Raw genomic sequence first — 21,109 nt, forward strand, 5'->3', positions numbered from 1 at the left:
GGCAGGACCCGGCGGATCATTTTTTTAATGTTTCTTGCTTTTTTGTGGGGTGCGCCGAAATACAGACTTTGGGAAAGCGGCCTATAAGTGGGTTTTTTACAAAGTTTATACAATGAGCAGGAATAATGCAATATTGTGGTTTCATAAGGCGGATAAGGGTTATTGAACCAACCAAATGTTAATTCAATCCCCGACTATAAAATGAACCAAATACAAGAAAACCTTTGATTCTGTAACCTTTTCCGAACTTTGAATATATGGCTATAATGCCCAAGGGGGGGTATTTACATATTTTTTGGTTTTTTCACAATAGTGCTATAGTAGTAGGGGAAAAGGAGCACCTAGGGAGTTAGATAATAGGGTTAGAAGTCAGTGTGAACGGGGGATGTGAAAGATTGAAAGTGAGGAATAGAGAACTAAGTTTAGTGAGTAAACCTAGATTTAGAAGTAGATGGGGAATGATTTTACACAAGAAATGTGGCTTCTTTTTGGAGAAGAAGGTGAAAACTTGTCATGAATTTTTCCAAGGAGAAATACAAGGAGGACTATTTAGGGAGGTCCTAAAGTCCTCAAGGGGATGTTAGAAAGGGAGTCTTTGGGGAAAACAGGGGAAGTTATACATGCTCCTATATTTTGTCTTCAAAATGCTGCATAGATGCATCTGCAACTGCTAACATGTGCCTTCCTGATCAAGGCCAAAACTGAATAGGATCAGGCTTCTGCAACTTCTCGCTACCTACCCAACTTAATACCTAGCATTTTTTGTTACTTCAGGGAGGGTGCACTTAAACTTGCAAACCCTCATATGCTCTTTTCTTTTTGCTGCCCTCCTATCTAAATCTACCCTTATATCTTCCAAGGGCCCAGATTAAGCTGATGGGCTCCTTCCTTTCTCTATCTAGCTAGTCATCTGTCAAGCTTGAACTGTTTGAACAGGTACTCATTCCCTAGTCTAAAACAAGCAATTTAAAACATGGCATGGCCCAATTTGAACTGTTGAGCCATCCATCAAGATAGCAGTGGCATTTGGATTGGCCACTTTCCTGGTCTTTCTTTGGGGTTCATTTCAATTATTTTTTCTGACCAATTCATTTTCTTGCCCTTTGATTATTCTTTTAAGGCATACCCTCTTTACATGTTTTAACTTTTTTCTTCATTCACAAAAAATGGAACCTTTGCATCATCAAAGATGAACATTTTTGGCATTTCCACTGTCAATCATGAAAAATGAAACGTTATTGGTATAGGAGGCTAACAGATGGTTTTTCTGGTTATAATCAGATTATGGTTGGCAAAGAGGATAGGGAAAAGATTCCCTTCACAACACCTTGGGGTACTTTCATGTATGCAAGGATGACTTTTTTTTTACAAATGCAGGAGCTACATTCCAAAGAGCTATGGATATAGATTTTGTAGGCGAGGTAATTAAATTTATTGTTATTTAGCATGATGACCTTATTGTCTTTTCTAATTCTGATCAAAAACATTTAAAGCACTTGATGAAGGTTTTTGAAAGATGCAGGAAATTTGGAATATCATTAAATACAAAGAAGTTTCTATTTTCTATCTCATAAAGGAAAATTCTTGGCAATATAATTTCTAAAATGTAGTAGTTATAGATCCAAACGAAGTATCATCCATTCAGACATTAACATTACCAAGAAATAAAAAGGAAGTTCAAGATTTTCTTTGTAAAGTCAACTTTGTAAGAAGATTCATACCCAATTATACTTAAATTGTTAAATATATAACTGATATGCTTAAAAAGGGTCATAAAGTTAAATGGACTGTCTCTACCAAACATTGATCTAATAATCACCCTATGAGTGACATGAGTTGAAGATTTATTAAACAAAAGGTATTTACAGACTCATGTGATGGTGTGTGTGTTCTATGTTATTTAAGCAACGGATCGATCAGATTGCCAATACACAAACATTTAAATGGAAAGACAACAGAGAAATATTGATAGCAACCACAACGACACAAGTGATTTTAATGAGGATTTCACCCTATTCTGCAGGGCTACGCCTTTGCTCCAACTCTCATTGGTGGCCTTATTTTATTGGCTCTTTAAATAGAGAATTACAATGCAAGGACTCATTTGTGAGTTCTCCTGAAGCAGATTTGCTTGGCAAGGTGGTTCTCGGATTCCCCAAGCCACTGGAGTACATAGACTCTTCTTCCTCCTACCAGCTTTGTGACCTTCAGGTCTACAATGGACAGAGCCAAATGTGATGCTCAGTCTGGATAGATTCCTCTATGGGATGGCTTGCTTCAAGCTCTGGTGCTCAATGCTCCCACTGGTCAGCTCGACCCTCTATCTCTTTTTTCTTTTGCTTCACTGCCTTATTTCTCTTTGTATTCCTTCCTCCTCTCGGGATTCTGGTCTCTCTGTCTTCTTTGTTTTTCATCTCTCGGACTTCGTTGTGTATGCTGTATCTGGTCATGGCTTTTGGCCATTTGAACTCATGCCAGTTCGGTTCCTCTCCTGCCTCTGTCAATTCACCTTCTGCAGCCGCGCTTGGAGTTCCCTATTCGGCGTCAGCATGAACACTCAAGGAGTGGCCATATGTCCTCATCTGGACAGCGCCAGCCTGTTCGTCGATTTGTTTCTTTAGTTACGTTGTGGATGCATTCTTTCTCCACCATGGCAGCCAAACAAATTCTAAATCCCTTTAGAATGCGGCTTAATTCCTTGTCGATTTCGCTTCCTCCATCGGGTGCAATCTCATCCTTTCAATCTGGGCTCCCCCAGATCCAACATCATACACACGTCCCGCGTGGTTGACTTACTTGATCGATAATGTGCAATCAACGGTGGTTTTATCTCACCTCCCCTGCCACGCATCGATCGTTGAGTGGGATCGCTCCGCTTTCTCCAAAACGGTTTACCATTTGCGGGCACCCCGATCAATACCGTTGGTTTCCAGAGCGTAGGTACCACCTTGTACAATTAGCACTTTTTTGCCTTTCTTCGCCCGCGGTTCTCCAGTTCGCCATGCATCCAAGTGCTCAGGCTTCCTCCACTTCGGCCCTGTTTGCCCAGTGATGAGCGCTAATTGCGCATCAAAATAACCTCCTTTTCCTGATTCGGGCTCCTAGGGGCTACTTTGACCTCCTTCATAGTCTCCATGGACCTCGGTCAATGCGCTTTGACCGAGGTCCTTGTCGTTCCATGCTAGATGCCATTTCCACTGGTTCAGGGGGTTTTTGATCACTGTTTTGGATTTCCTGAGAGATTTGCTCTAACCCAATACAGTCATGGTTCTTGACAGACTTTTATGGATCTGATTCGGATCATGGCCTTCCCACTGAAGAAGCTTTTGGACCACCAAAAGTTGGTTTTCTTCAAGCATCGACTAAGTGAGGAAACTACTATCTCACTTGCCCAATCTCAATCTATTTTGCACTGCTCGCCTTCGAACCTTTAAGCCCAATTCTAAGGTATTCCACTTGTCTGTTGTGCATCATTGTTACCTTCATGTCCAACACTATGTCTTCGTGTAATTCATTAAGATATTCGGGTAGCAAGTCATCAATAGATGGTAATTAACTCTACTCTTCAGGGTCCTCAATCATTGAAGGTTCAAACAACCTCAAGCAATCTTCATTTACGACTGAGTAGATGTGCATGTAAGCTGGTAGATCAAGGCAAAAATAATTTTCACCAATCTTCTCAAGTATCAAGAAGGGTCCATACCTGATAGGTTTTAGCTTTTTACCTTCACCTTGCATCCTATCCTTGCTGATATACAGCCAGACTTGGTCTCCAACTTGGAAACTATGCTCCATCTGATGCTTATCATGCCTAGCCTTGTACTTGGCCTCGCTCCTTTCCAGCTATTCCTGTACTACCTGGTGGATCTCATGGATCTGTTCAATGAACCTAGCTACCTTATCCACATCACTGTGTCTATCAACCATGGCATATTTACCAAAGATAAAATCCAAAGGAGACCAAAACAGGTCTCAAAAGGAGATCTTTGTGTAGAAGAGTGTTTGGCTCTATTGTAAGCATGTTGCACATAACACAAGTGTTCATCCCAAAGCTTAGGGTGTTTGCTGCAATATCCTCTCAGTAACTGGATCACCGTCTTGTTAACTACTTCTGTCTGGCCATCTGTTTGTGGATGAAAAGTTGTGCTTTTCTTTAATTTTTTGTCCATTAGTTCCCACAGACTCGACCAAAACTTCCCCACAAATCGGGTGTCTCGATCAGATATAATAGAAGTGGGTAATCCAAAATGAACCCATACATGTTCAAAGAACAATTTTACAGTTTGTTCAGCTGTAATCTATTTACTACAAGGTATCAAAATACACATTTTGCTAAACCTGTCCACAACAACATATAGATAATCGTGACCTTTCCTAGACTTAGGCAGTCCTCCAACAAAATCCATGGAAATGCTTTCCCAAGGGTGAGAAGGAACTGGCAATGGAGTGTATAAGCCTAGTTTTCTGTTGCTGGGCTTGCTTTTAGCACACATAGCACATCCTTTTACATATCTAGAAGTTGTCTCACTCATTCTCAACCAATAGCAGAACCTTTACAACTGTGCAACTGTTTTACTTACTCCAAAGTGACCTAATATTAGAGAAGTGTGTGCTTCCCTAATTACCTTTACCCTCTCAATTTGTGGAATGAAAAGTTCCCACAATGATATAAGTGTCAGTCCTTCACATGATAGTCCAATTCTTCTACTCTTTTGCCTTGACTCAAAGTTGCATATACATATTTAAAGTCCATGTCCTGAGCATACTATTCCATGTAGCTTTCATGCAGCACAGAATTATGGTTAAGTATGGTAGATGCATTTATAATGGGTTTAGATAACATGTCTGCACCTTGTTAGGTATGCCCTTTTTATATCTGATGACTAAATGAAACTGTTTTAGAAAACCCATCCATCTATAATGTCTTGATTTCTACAACTTAGTTTGGGAGTGTAGGTATTGAAGCGACTGATGATCAATATGTATTACTATTTCTTTGCCCATTAATTAATGTTTCCATTTTTTCACACTCTGAACTAATGTGTACAATTCTTTATCATATGTAGGATACTTAACTACTGCAGGATTAAAAGTCCCAGAATGATAACATATGGGTTTACCGTTTTGTGTCAACACTGCTCCCATGGCATAGTCACTAGCATCAGTTTGGATCTCAAATGGTCTTTGTAGATCTGGCAGTGCTAGTATAGGTGATGTACTAATATTTTCTTTCAAGGTGTCGAAGGCTTTTTTCCATTTTCCTCCCCACTGAAACACCTTGTTCAATCCTGTCAAAGCATGTAAGGGAGCTGCAATTGAGGAAAAAATTGAATGAACTTCCTCCAATATTTTTCTGCTCCTAAGAAGCTTCTCACTTCTATAGCAGATTTGGGTTTAGGCCAGTTTACAATGATTGCCACTTAAGAGGGATCTATTTTCAATTCACCTCCCCCTACTATGTGACCCAAATAATTTGGAGAGGTTTTTCCAAATTCACATTTGGAGAGTTTAACAAGTTTTTCTCTTTTTAAAACATCTAATGTTTGCTTAAAATGCCTTAAATATTCTTCCCACGTTCTACTAAATATCAGAATGTCATCCAGAAACACAATAACAAAATCATCAAGAAAAGGTCTGAGTACATCATTCATTAATCTCATGAAAGTAGCAGGGAAATTGGTCAAGCCAAAAGGCATAACCAGCCATTCATACAATCCCTACTTTGTTTTGAAAGTAGTCTTCCATGCATCTTGCTCTGCAACTCTGACCTGAAGGTATCCACTGTGAAAATCCATCTTGGTGAAATAAACAACTTCCTTCAGTTGATCTAAAATATCATCTATGCGAGGAAGGGGATAATGATTTTTTATTGTTATCTTATTCAGTGCTAAGTAATCAATGCACATTCTCCACGAGCCATATTTCTTTCTCACCAAAACGATTGGTGACCCACATGGTGATGTGCTAGGCCTGATGAACGCTTTCTCGAGCAACTCCTTCACCTGCTTCTTGATTTTAGCATTCTCTAAAGCAGATAACCTGTACATCCCAATGTTAGGCAAAGGAACATCTTGCTGCAAAATAATATCATGTACTATTCCCTTTTTTGGTGGCAGACCTTTAGGTTCTTGAAATAATACATCATACTCTGAAACAATATTTTCTATATCAGCTTGTTGATTAGCATTATAGCCCTAAAATACATTGGTTTTATCAGGTTTCTTTTCCTTTACAACCATCAGTAAGAATTTTTTGCATGAATTTATCATTCTTTTCATCTGTCCTGAGTTTATGAGAGTATAATTATTCTTGACCTTATGAGCTCTTAAAAAGTATTCGATTCCATCTTTAACAAGTAGATACTTGTTCTCAGCTCTATAGAAAATGGCCTTTCTATCAGACAAGTAAGGACTTCCTAAAACAATTCCACATATACTCAAAGGAATTACATCTAACTCAACCTCATCCACAAATGTTGACCCAAAAGAAAACTTGAGTTTACACTGTCTAGTCACTTGTAGTTGTGCTTTACCATTCAACCATCATAATGGGTATGGTTTCTTATGAGGTGTAGTTGCTAATCCCAATGTCTTTACAATTGCTTCAGAAATTATATTTACTTGTGAGCCACTATCAAAGAAAGTATCAATCTTTTGATTTTTGGAAACAACTCGAATATGGAAAAGCTCATGTCTTTTTCTCTCATGTTCTTCATCAATAACAGATTGAGAAGAATTACTAGTAGATGCTTCAGAATTATTACCTTTTCTACCTGTGGCTACAATGATTGTTTTATCTCCGGAGTCTAACCCCAAATATTTCTGAATAGTTGCAACAATATTCCTCTTCTTTCCCTCGGACTTCTTAGGTCTGAGCTCTGGATGGAGAATCCAACAGTGCTCATCATCATGCCCATCCTTTTTACAGTGAGTGCATGAAGCTTTGCTTTTCTGTGCAGTGTTAGCCTTCCTTTTTTTCCACATTTGCTTTCTTTTCTCCTTGCTCTTGATTACAGTGGGTTTGGATGGTCCCCCAACTTCTAGATTTCCATTTTTTCCTCTAGCTTCCAGATCAGTAGCTTGTACACATACCTCATCTGTACTAGTGGGATTAAACATGAGGATGGTATGCCTCATGCAGCTGTGTAGACCACCAATGTACTTCAGAAGAGTCTCTGGTGAGTTTAATGAGATACCCAACATCAATGCTCTCTTTCTGAACTCTTGAGTATACCCTTGCACACTTTTCCCTTTCAACTGCCGAAGAGTTTGCCAACTCATCATGGCTTGTTGCATGGATAGAACTGCTTTTTGATTGTAGCAACAAATTCACTCCAGACAGAGATGGTCTTACCATGCTTCTTCATATCAACTTGGGTTCTGCCTTCCCACCAAACCAAGGCAGTGCCTCCTAGGTGTAGGCTTTCTAGCTGAATGTTATTCTTGTCTGAGTCTATGTTTTGTACCCTGCAATATACATCAATTATATATATGCAAATCAAATTTAACATCTAACTTAACCAAATATGCCTTCTTATTATGCACAGGGCTATTAGGAGGTGTGAGAAAGCTTTCCTCTTTCCCCTTTCCTTTTGAGTGATCATGGGAATGAGACTCATCTTTTTCTTTATCTTGTTTAGAACCTGATGAATCTTCATCCTTATGCTTTCTAAAGTCCCTATACATTTCTTCTACCATAAACTTAATAGCTAGGAAACTTTCTATGAATTGAGCGTTTGGCCCCATAGAACCTTCCTCTGACATCGTCTTCAGAGAATAGACTCTCCCAATTTCATGATTAGTTTCCACCAACTCTCCTTCTCCTAATTTGAGCTTTGATCCAATGAGCATTCACAGCTAAACCAACACAAGCTTGTCTAGCCTTACAACCTACTACTCTGATACCACTTGATCTGATAATCACCCTATGAGTGACATCAGTTGAAGATTTATTTAAAAAAAGGTATTTATAGACTCATGTGTTGGTGTGTGTGTGTGTGTTATATGTTATTTAAGCAATGGATCGATTAGATTTCCAATACAGATTCCTCTATGGGATGGCTTGAATCTTCAAGCTCTAGTGCTCGATGCTGCCACTGGTCAGCTCGGCCCTTTGTCTCTTTCTATTTTTGCTTCACTACCTTCTTTCTCTATGTATTCCATCCTCCTCTCGGGATTTTGGTATCTCTGTCTTCTTTATTCTTTTCATCTCTCGGACTTCATTGTGTATTCTGTATCTGTTCATGGCTTTTAGCCATTTGAACTCATGCTGGTTTGGTTCCTCTCTCACCTCTGTCGATTCACCTTCTGAAACTGCGCTTGGAGTTCCCTGTTCGGCATCAGCATGAACGCTCAAGGAATGGCCACGTGTCCTCATCTGAATAGCACCAACCTTCTCGTCGTTTTGTTTCTTCAGTTATGTCATGGATGCGTTCTTCCTCCACCGTGGCGGTCACGGCTTAATTCCCTGTCGATTCCGCTTCCTCTATCGGGTGCAATCTCAGCCATCCGATCTGGGCTCCCCTAGATCCAACGTCATATGCACATCCTCTGCGATTGACTTTCTCAACTGATAATGCGCGATCAACGACAGTTTTCTCTCACCTCCGCCACCATGCATCAATTATTGAGTGGGATCGCTCCACTTTCTCGAAAACCGTTTACCATTTGAGGGTGCCCCGATCAATACCGTTGGTTTCCAGATCGTGGGTCCCACCTTGTATGATTAGCACTTTTTTACCTTTCTTCGCCTGTACTTCTCTGGTTTGCCATGCATCCAAGTGCTCGGGCTTCCTCCACTTTAGCCTTGTTTTCCCAGCGATGAGTGCTAATCGCACATCAAAATCACCTCCTTTTCTCGATCCAGGGCTACTTTGACCTCTTGCGTAGTCTCCATGGGCCTCGGTTAGCACGCTTTGACTGAGGTCCTCGTTGTTCCATGCTGGCTACCATTGCCACAGGCTCAGGGTGCTTTTGATTACTGTTTTGGATTTCCTAAGAGATTTGCTCCAATTTGATATAGTCATGGTTCTTGATAGTCTTTTATGGATCTGATTCAGATCAAACATGCATTTGATCAGATCAAGAAATCTATTTTTGAAGCTCCAACCTTGGTAAGTCCTAATTATACCGAACCATTTAGTATCTTATCCTTTGCCTCTGAAACAACCCTTGCTACTATTTTAATACAAAAGAATGAAGATTCCCATGACCAACCTATAACCTTTTTTTGAAAAGTTATGATATATTCTAAGCTCAAATATGACATAATTGAGAAGCAGGCTTATGCCCTAGTCCAATCCTTGAAATCTTTCAAGATGTATGTTTTACATTCAACCATTATAGCCTATGTTCCCAATAGTGTTGTTAAAAATGTTCTCACTCAACCAGATACTGATGGGAGGAGAGGTAGATGGATGACCCAAATTTTAGAGTATGATCTAACTATCAAAACCATAAAGCTAGTAAAAGGTCAAGGATTAGCTAAGCTCCTAGCTGAATCTAACTGTAAAGTGTTAGGCATCAACTCTATTTTGGAAATAACACAGGAGAATCCACAAGAACCTTCCCAAAATTTTAATGAGATGAATCCACAAGAACCTTCTATCTATGCAGAAGGGGAGAATCCATAAGAACCTTCCCAGCATCCTAACGAAAAGAATCCACAAGAACCTATACCTTCAAATCAAACTATTTCTGTACACATCGATGAGAAATTTCTTTTATCATATTGGTATCAAGATATTGTAAATTTCTTGATCCATTTTGAATGTCTTGCATCATTTTCAAAACTTCCATGTAAAGCTTTCAAATTGTAAGTAGTCAAATACTGCATCATAAATGCAAAGCTATACTCGAAACACCCACTCAATAACTTGTTATTATGTTTAACAGAATCAGAGAATGAAGGGATCATTGATCAGTTTCATGTAGGATTTTGTGGAGGACATTATGCTTGGAGAGAAACATCATATAAGATATTAAGTGTAGGATTCTGTTGGCCAACATTGTTCTTACAAGTAGGAGCAAAGGTCAGAAGTCGTGTCCCTCGTCAGATGTTTGTTGGTAAGCAGAAACTAGTAGTACTTCCACTTATCCCCACAATAGTCTCAACACATTTTCTCCAATCGGGAATAGATTTTATTGGAGAGATTCATCCTACTTCTAGAAATCAACATAGATGTATCCTCACTGCAACAATTTAATTTACTAAAAGGGTGGAAGCAATTTCAGCAAGAAATTCTATTGATTATGTAGTAATCAAATTCATTGAAGAGAACATTTTATCTAGGTTTGGTTGCCCAATCTAGATTGTTACTGAAAATGCCACATTGCCACAACATTTTCAATTGTTAAAATTATTGAATTTTGCTAGAAATATTAGATTATGTTACACCATTCAACTCCATATTATCCTCAAGGTAATGGTCTTGCAAAATCATCTAATAAAATTCTAGTGAAGGTTATCAGAAAAAATTTAACAGTTCATAGAAAGAGCTGGGACACTCATCTAATTTATGCAGTCTGAGCAAACATGATTACTCCAAGTAGATCTACTGGATAGTCTCCATTCCAGGTAGTTTATGGGAAAGATGCAATTTTCCCTACCAACTTAGCCTTCCCTGTTATAAAGTTTCTGCAGGATTGAATTGATGAACCTGATGATTTTTCAAGGAGGATAAATCCAATCATTGAACTAAATGAGAACAGAGATGAAGTTCAATACAAATTGAAAAAATATCAAAATAAGATGAAGCGCCTATTTGACAGAAGAGCCAAGGAAAGGGACTTGAAGGAAGGTGATCTAGTTCTAAGATGGGATTCTAGAAGATAAGACAAAGGAAAAATGGAAAGTTTGACAACCTATGGCTTGGACCTCTTGCTATTTCTGAAGTAAAAGGAAACAACATTTTTTTGTTACAAAATCTAGTAGGACAATATTCCACATATCCTGTTAATGGAAGATTTTTAGAGCATTACATTTAGTATTGATAAATTGGAGTATATTTTACACCATCATTGTACACAATCTGGTGTTATTTTACTTTTTCAACTGTCAGTTCGATCTTTTACAGAAAAGACTCTAGAGCCCGAGGAGAAGGCACATGGATCTACAAGTTCTCTACATTCTATAGGAGAAAGAAGTCCCCAGTTGGAGCCGATGTTGTAACGTTCTTGTTTTTGATAAGTTAGCTATTAGAGGAAAAAATCAAAATGCCATACAAAAAAATGATAAGTTAGGATATGGACCAAAAACAACTTGGATAATAAAAATGTTAGGATCTATTATTATTACAGGTCCATATCAAATAAAATGATAGGATAGTTTCTCTAAAAAAAGTAAGGCAAAATGAAAATGTTAGATAATAAATAAAAGAAAAATATTTGCTTTAGAAAATAAAATTAAGGTGTCTAGCTCAAACTGCACCTTCGAAAATGTTCTTTTAATTAATCATACATAAGTTATTTAATTATGATTTAATTATTGTAATAAAAGCTTGATTACCTTGTAAAATAAGTCATATCATATGCTTTGGGGGTATTCACGGAAGCGACAAAACGACACATCGGGCACCGATAACCAATGGGCACTTTTCAACGAAGATCATTCACTCCGCCTAGATCAACAGTGGAGGAAGCCTTTCGGCCCCCTTCGGCTGTTTCCCATTAATGCAAATGGGGGGTCCAAAAATCAGTTTTCATGGCTGCCATTTTTGCAACGTGGCACCTCCACAATGTTTCGAACCCCCAAGGCTCAAAACCACAAACTATTATGCCCGCCCCACCCCGCCCCTGAAATATGTTGCTAGTTTTCTTCCATTTGACCGTTGACTTCTTCCCAGGCCGTATGCATCCATTATCCTCCATCCATTCACAAACCTCCATGTCACCAATCCATTTTCACTCACTCATTGACCGTCCACCATGTTAAAATTTCGTTTCCCATACTCTTCAAAATCGTTGTTGTGCCTAATTAACCATTTACACATCCATTAAACATTAATTCGCATCCTTCTACAAATTTATTTCCTATTGCTAAATTTAAACAGTGAATTGAGCCCAATTGCACCTATAAATTCTCTATGGCTCCAATCTTTGCTACTTTTCACTTCCATAAGAAAAAAGCACCATTTGTCACTCTATGTGAATTTTGGCCACTTTCATCCATTTTTTATTAAAACAATTTCTAAATTTCCCCTACATCACGATGGCTCCTAAAGAAAAAATACAGAAGACTATTGAAGAAGGGAACCCCTCCATAGTCTCACATCATTTGGATCATATTCCCCTTGTTGATTCCCTTTTCAAGATCAACAACTGTGAATGTGAATTTGATTTTTATGAATTACATTCATGGTTAAAACTCAAATATGTTGATAAAGAGGATCACATTCGCTTTTTAGAGACACTTTTGCCATTGTATTCTTTTCCTAAGACCCATCACTTCCCTCATTGAATCTCTTGGTGTCATGCTAGGTATGATCATGTGCAAATAACAGTGATGACTCACAATGGAAAAATCCTGATCACCCTTACTACTCAGAGCATAAACCAAAAGTTAATGATACCTCCATCTGACTCCCTTAGCCATTTCTCACCTGCAGCTCTCATGGACCTTTACAATAAACTTACCTTCCCATAGAGAGCCCTTATATTTGAACTTTTCCTACTAGAAGTTGTCGAATTACCTAAAAGAAATCCACAATATTCATCTTCCATGTTCCATGAAGCTACTAAACATATTATCTCTCTGTTATCATACCTCCTGGGTTATGAAAATGACCAATATGTTGATGAATCCATCATTGAATTCTTTTCCATTTTTAGAAAAGAATATGAACCTGCCTTCATGTATAATTATGGCCACTTTTTGGCTAATAATATACATGAACAGTTTATGAATTTGACCACACAAGGAGTTTTCAGGTACAGTTTAGTCATAATCCATTTAATTTTGTTTCAACAAGGAGACCTATTGCCTATTCAGCTAAACAGACAAGATGAGCAGGGAGTGAATCAATCAGTGATTCACTGGATAGAGTTAGTAAGAGCAAGATCATCCAATTTTACATTCTCTCAGTTCGTTGATTGTTTTATACATCCAAATATTCAACTACTCAATAGCCAGGCAGAGCCTAGAATTGGGGAATAAATTAAAAAGACATTGCACCTATCAAAGTAGACCAACACTGCTGATTGGTACCTATGCCATAATTACACTAAGATTAGGATATATGGCAGTGAGTTGGTTGTTTGGTCAATTTAGTGCTGTCTAAATTGCTATCATTAATTTTCAACCCGGGGCTCGTAAGCTGACGAAATGATGTGTACAATATGTACTTAGGTAACCTTTCCTAGTTCTTTTTGTCGTTTTTAGATGATGTTTGTAGTTGATTTAACTTCCTAAGATGGAGTGATGGGTTTATAAACAGATGAGTGTGTGTGTGTATGTTGATTACTAAATGCTCCTAAAACTTTTTAAAGAGAAAGCTTGAAAAATGACTTGCAACGAAATTGAAACTTCGAATGAAAGCAAAGCATTAAGAAAAATGACTAATGGCACTAGTCCACTATCTATGCTGCTGATAAGGAAAAAAAATAGCATCTATGTTAACTCAATGGAAAGTGAAAAACACTACTTTAACTGCAAAACTTAAATGACAAATCATAACACTTCATTCTTTCTTAACACTCTGCCTCTAGCTGTAATTGTTCATGTGAAAACAGTTAAGAAGAAATCAGTAGTATGAGTCAAAAAGCTAATCAAACCAAGCTGCCACTTAATGATATTCTGGTCCAATAAAAGTTAGATAATTATGATAAGAAGACCATCAAAAAGTTAGTAAGCAACTTGTCAAAACTTCAGAAAGTAAACTAGCAATGAAACTGCGTAAGCAAAGTAAAAATCAGCAGCTAAGACAAGACAACTTCAAATACCATCAGTGAAATAAAAACACACTATCCCGGGCTCTAACACACCTGCATAAACAAACTGATCAGTTCTGAAAAGTGCTGGAAATGTAAAGGCATGAAATCAAATTGTACATTATTATACATGATCAAAGAAATGAAAAATTGCAGGAATCAAACTATACATTATTGTACATGTGAAAATGAAAACAAAGAAAGGCAGAAAAATAAAATTAAATGCTACTGTACATAGGTTGTAATAGATGGGGGCCCTCCATCCACTCAACCAGCTAAAGATCAGCTACGCAAAGATGAACAGAAACAATCTTCTTCTATTAAACCAGCATGTCAAAATACCGTGAAAAAGTGTTGTAACAGCAGTCTTTAAAACAGGGTTTTACAACCAAAATGATTACGGAAATTACAATAATAAGAGCTAATCTTTAAGCATTGAAGAACGCTTTATTTATAGGCACAGAGGTAAACTACCCTCTGCGTAAACTAAGCAACTACAGGCCTAACTAATTAACTGCGCAGCAACACGCAGGCAGCTCCGTGCACATTTAGAGGAAACGGTCATCATGGGGAGTAAATCTATGGATAGATCCTGTTCCCCGATGTCTTCGTGGCGTGGAGAAAGTGCCAGCTGTGAATCCGTGTCTCAGTTGCTCACGCAGAGCCGTGCCACCGTCTGCAACTTGACTGTTTGACCGTGGGTGCTCCTGCGTTGACCGGGGGCATACGTGACTGATTTGGCCCAACCAATAGCATACGATCCATGTGGACATCCATACCAACATGCCCATGTGGCTCGTTCCTGGAGAAGACACGTGGAGTATAGCAAACAACAAAAAGGTTGCAGAATCTCTGAACAACTACGGAATTTCTGAACATGTATCAAAATTCTAAACAAACAATCAATCATTAGCACAGTCAATCAAATCATGTTAAAAGACATATAATGCAATGAATTGAACAAGTTGATGGAGGAAATGATGTCAGAAGAGAGAAGTGAATGAGGAAACGTTGTTGGGTGGACAGGTAAATGAGTGCAAGGTTGAGGCTCAACATACCCCCACTACGAGGGTGTTGCATGTCCTCATGCAACCAAAATTTTATCATAATCTCTCAGTTCACATGTTCGGATGCCTCTGCCAAGACATCCAACCTTCTCCTTTTCCTTCCTGTTGCCACATTTGTTCTTGGTTTCTTAACCAAGCATCTGAATTTCAAGTTGACCAAGGCTCTGCTTAATTTCCTGCATTTCCTCTTCAATTTCTTGTTCTTTCTTTGCCAAAGACCCAGATGAAGCATTGTATTATCGTGGATCATCTTGTCCACGTTTCTCTGTTCTTTCAGTGCTTCATTTTCTTGTTTGATGTGACGGTTTAGGACCTCAAGCTCAAATACTTCTTGCTTCAAAGATTGAACCTGCTGTTCAAGGGGCAAGACAGTACTAGGGCCAGCAACAGATTGCTCTAATGTTTCTAAATAATCATATGCCTCCTGCTGGACAGGGTCAATGTCAGGTGTTTGTCTTGGTCTAAATTCAAATCCTTGAAAACTGCTTTCTCTCTCTTGCTGGTCAGGACTTTCCTCTCTTGGAGGACTTAGCTCAACAGCTAGCTGAATTGGAGTTTTCTCAGGTGTGCCCAAATCAATGAAGTGAGACTGTTTCTCTTTAATCACACTCTTTTTCTGTATAAGTCTACTGCTTCTCCTTATTTGTAGGCTCGTACTTTTTGGTTCTTGTTGTTTTTGCTTTTGTTTCTTTTTGGAGCTGGCAGTTTCATGAAGCTGAGCAAGCCTATGAGCTAATGTTTGGGTATCTTCCTCACTTGAAGGTTCAGGTGAAGGGTATGACTCTTGCAAAATTGCTTTTCCTTTATCCTCCTTTTGTCTTTTTGTTCTGCTCCCCTTTTTCTTTTCCTTTTGAGTAGTTTCTTGAACAGTTTCTTGGGCAATTTCTTGAAGAGTTTTTGTAACAATTTCTTGGGCAGTTTCTTCAACTTCTACAGCAGTATCTTGGGCAGCAGTCTCTTCTTGGGTGACTATTCCTTTCCCTTTTCTTCTACTTCTTTTTGGCACCCTAGGAGAGCTACTAGAGGCTTCTGCTGCTTCTTGAAAATGGTTTCTAACAAGGAATTTCTCCCATGTATCCTTTCTGATTTTCAACTGCTCCTCAATCAAGATTTTAATGAGTCCATGGTGATATAGGTGGGGCTCAATGTTTCCCACATGTTTCTGAACAGTGGCACTCATTTTTTTCAAACTAGCCAGCAAGAAATAAGGAAGATTGATGGTATGTTCACCCATAAAATGCATCATTATCTTTGTGTGATAAACATACATTACACCAAATCTGCCTTCACATGTTAAAAATTTCTGAACTAGCAAAAGTAAGGCAGTCCATTCCTTTTTAATGACACTTACAGGTATTCCTTTGGTGAAAATAGTGGTATCCATACCTGGATTTTTCAACATGTTCTTCCACTCCTGGCCTTCAACAGTTCGATTCTTGAACCAACGTTCCCCAGTACGAGGCAAAGCAGTTGCTTGAGCCAGGCTGCTCTCAGTGACAGTGAATTGTAGGTCTCCAATCTCTACAGCATTTGTTTTTCCATCAAACGACCGAGCAAAGGCCTTGGTGACTTCCTTGTGATATCCTTTGAACTTCTGAATGAATTTTAACCACTTGGCCTTCTGCAGGGCACTCTTCGTTTGTGGGTAACCGTCTAAAAACTTAGAACCTTCCGGCTCTGCTCTTAATAACTTGCCCATTTCGGTTACCAGCTCTTCTGCTGCTCTGTCAGCGTTGTTCGAATACGGAAGAGAGAGAGCTTATACGGGAAAAACAGTGCTCAGCAGTGGGTATTACGGCTACAGCAGAATGGTCAGCAGTGGTTTTACGGCTACAGCAAAATGGCCGTGATGCAATTACAAAGCTGTTGTGGGGAAAAGTATCCGATGCGGATGACCCTAACCCTTTCTAGATGTGACAGAATCTAGCAACAACTGAATGATAAAGTTTTCATATTCTTCTTTATGAGTATATAGATAGAATGGAAAGAAGGTCAACCAACCTGGTGTCTTGCGCTTGATTGATCCTTATCCTTCTTCCTTTGTATCCAGCTCCCAGTTCTTTTGCTCTCCAAGCCGATCCAGCTACACACAAGACCTGCACAACAAGAGAGAGCAAACTAACAGATACAAGCACTCATAATCAAAGCATGGATTAGATTGCAATGAATACACATGTAAACACAAAGCATCTATGTAAAACAAGTGAATAGGAGAACATGCAAACTTTATTGATAGAAAGTAACAGGGTTCCAGAGGAAGTTACAACCAATGATGTTGGCTCCAATCCAGCAGCACCTCCTCGGCAGCAAGAACTCTCTTCTTGACCTCTAGTAAAACAATCACCCAAATAATCCTGGCGGTATACCAACAGCACCTCCTTGCTTATACAAAATTTCAGCCTCTAGAGCTCTCATAGAAGGGCTCTATATATAGGAGAGAAGAGGAACAGATGAGTCAGCTTGAGACTGACATGAAGCTGCCTTGTGTCCTCTCCCTCTTCAGTTAATCTTCAGTTCCTGTGTCCACTTGGAGATCCTTGGTTACACATGGTGATCAAGTACCTCTTACTCATCACAGGGCGAATCTCATGACCCAAGTGTCAGTTTGGAAGCTTCCTGGGCAATTGACACCTTGCAGGATGACTGTGCCACTTGGCCAATCTCGCCCAGCGCAGGTAGCCTTCATAGTTTTTGACTTCCAGCGCAGGTACAGAGTGGGACAGTTGCAATACAGCGCAAAAGCTCAGTTTAGCAGCTGACATGATCCAAAATAAGCCTGTTCTGAAGTGTTTTCAGGTGGGGAACTGATTGGAAGTGCTGTTGATTGATGACCTTGTTCTTTTAGGGGTAAGAACAACATGTTTAGGGACTGAGGATCCCTGTAATCATCGACATTCCTTGCTCCTTGACGCGAGGCACAAAAATGTCTATAACAGAAGCTGGTGGTCAGGGTTTTGAGCGGAGAGGTGAGGAATAGAACAGAGTATGTTCACGGTGAAACAACGTGATGAATGAAACCGGAAGTGAAAACGGTGAGGGCGTAAATAACAATGCGAGGTTGAGGTTTATGCATGCGGGAAGCAGAGTTATGGGTAGAGGATACAACGGCCGAATCCCTGAACGTCGGGTGGCTGCGTACACTTGGCTGCGGAATAACCAATTGGAGAGTCGTGGTACAACAGTACACGTCACTCTGGTACGAAGAATTGATGAGAGAGAGCAGGCCGTATTAAGTTCAAATCACAACGATTAGGGAACCGTTAGGAAGGCAGTGAGGTGGATTACGCAGCGTAATGGTTAAGGATTATGAGGAGTGGACGGGGATCTTGTTAATCATTACATTACATGCCTCCTACCACAATCCGAAAAACCATACATAAATGATATGACTGTTAGTTAGAAATTTTGAACATACCTTCGTATCATTGCATTTTGATCCCTAACCTTTGATTTATTGTTGCCTTTGTATATGCCATGTGTCCTTGCTCTTTTAATGATGCTGGTGCTTTTGACTGCATATTTTTTCTTTTTGAAACAAAGTTTGTTTTCGTTGCAGGAACAGAGTGTATTGGCTGCGGAATCTTGATGTCAGCTACGGAATTGGCTCCTAGCTGTGGAAATTACAGCAACACTTTTCTTCGTGCACAAAGAGGATTAAAACAACTTGACTTAATGGAATAGTCCTGAGAGGGACTTTTATTGGTGAAAATGAGATGGAATGAATGGACTGAAAGAAAATGAGGTGGAATGAAAATGATGAAATGGATGAGATGGATGAGATGGATAGGAAAGCAAAAGAGAAAATATAAAGCGTCAGGTGACCCTGATTTTCACTTCATATTTTCTGCATAAGACTGCCAATCTAAGATTGGTTTTCAGGCTTATACGAGAGATTTTTTTTCTTTTCTTTTTTCCTTTTTTTTTTCTTTTTTTTTTTCTCTTTTTTTTTTTTTTTTAACTGAAATAAACAAAGATCACGCTGGTGGAGGAGAAGAATTCTTCTCCACTAGCCTCATTGCATAATCTTCTTGGAATAACTTAACAAATTCCTGCCTTGAGAGTGGCTTATGATAGACTTTCAATCTATGGTCATTCACAATGAGAGGAGTCTGTCTTCACTCGAACTGCTCCATTTTTAAAGACTTCATCAATCTCATATGGCCCAAGCCAATGAGTTTGAAATTTTCCTTTGAAGTCCTTAAACTTGGAATCAAACAATAGTGCCCAATCTCCTTTCTGAAACTTTCTTTCTTTGATGTGTCGATCATGCCATTTAGTTCTTTGGTGCTGAACTAGATCGGTCCTTAGAATTGCATCTTGTCTTATTTCATCTAGCTCATTTAGCTGGTCCATTCTGTGTTTTTGAGCTTCTGATAGGCTCATCCCCAATTGAACTGCCATCTTGAAGGTCTTGATTTGGAACTCAATGGGGAGAAGGACTTCTTTCCCATAAACAAGTTCATAGGGAGAATGTCCTGTTGTGTTTCTCCATGTAGTTCTATAGGCCCATAAAGCTTCAGGAAGCCTTTCCACCCAATCTCTTCTATGAAGATGAACAGTTTTGGTGATAATGCCCTCAAGGACTTTATTTTTAGATTCCACTTGACCATTTGATTGCGGATGGTATGGAGTAGATGTTCTATGCTTGATCTTGTATTCCTCCATCAGCTTCTCCATCAATTTAGATGTAAATTGGCTTCCTTGATCTGTCACAATTTCTCTTGGGACACCAAAACAAGTGAAAATATCCTCAAAAAGAAATTGAACAACTGAATTTTCAGTGGCAAAAGGCAATTCCTTGGCTTCTACCCACTTAGTAACATAATCTGTGCAAACCAATATATAATTCTTTTGCCTAGATGGTGGATTAATAGGTCCAACGAAATCTAGAGCCCATTTCTCAAAGGGTTCGATGCATACCTGTGGCTGTAGTGGCATTTCATTTGAAGGAGTTGGTCTCCCAACTCTTTGGCAGCTGTCACACCTTCTAACATATTGCTTTGCATCTTTAAAGAGAGAAGGCCAATAATATCCTAAAGAAAGGATTTTATAGGTTGTCCTCTTGTTAGCAAAGTGTCCGCCGCATGGTTCATCATGACATGCCTTAAGGATGTCAGGCATTTCATCTTCCCGAACACATCTTCTGATCATACAATCTGGCCCTGTTTTGAACAATTCATTAGAAATCCAAGAATAATGTGAACTCTCCTGAATGATTTTCCTTTTCTCATTAGGAAATAAGTGTGGAGGTAGCTTCCCTGTAACTAGATAATTAGCAATATCTGCATACCAAGGAGTCTTGGTAGTTACTGCAAACAAGTATTCATCTGGAAACTTATCCTCTACAGGAGAATCTTCGTTAGTGTTTTGGATTCTAGACAAGAAATCAGCTACTGTGTTTTGTTTTCCTGGTCTATCTAACACAGTAATGTTGAATTCTTGTAAAAGTAAAAGCCATCTTGTAACTCTGCCATTAGTAATAGGTTTGTTCATGAGATATCTAATTGCGGAGTGATCAGTATGGACAAAAGCTTCATAGCCGGTTATGTAGTGTCTAAACTTGTTGATTGCATGAACAATGGCTAAGAATTCTTTTTTAGTCACACTGTAATTTAACTCGGTGGGAGTCAAATTTTTACTGGTGTAATAAATGGCATAAGGGACCAAATCTTTTTGTCCCAAAACAGCTCCTAGAGCTGTATCTGAAGCATCAGTAGAAATGTGAAAAGGGAGTTTCCAATTCGGCCCTCTCAAAATGGGTGCTTCAGATATTCTAGTCTTTAAAGTTTCAAAGGCAGACTGACATTCAGGATCCCATTTGAACTCACAGTCTTTGGTAAGTAATTTGAAAAGAGGAGATGCTATCTTAGTGAAGTTTTCAATAAATCTTCTGTAATATCCAGTAAACCCAAGAAAACTTCTAACATCTCTTTGGCAATTTGGAACAGGTAACTTGGAGATGACTTCTACTTTGGATCTATCAACTTTAATTCCATCTCCTGAAATATGATGTCCTAAAACAATTCCTTCAGTAAACATCATAAAACACTTTTCATGACTTAATGAAAGATTTGTTTCTTTACATCTAATTAGAACTTTTTCCAAATTTCCTAGTGC

Source organism: Pinus tabuliformis, chromosome 7 (assembly GCF_031772625.1).
Source record: "Pinus tabuliformis cultivar Carrire ecotype Pingquan chromosome 7, CPIR1, whole genome shotgun sequence".
NCBI classification, from domain to species: Eukaryota; Viridiplantae; Streptophyta; class Pinopsida; order Pinales; family Pinaceae; genus Pinus; species Pinus tabuliformis.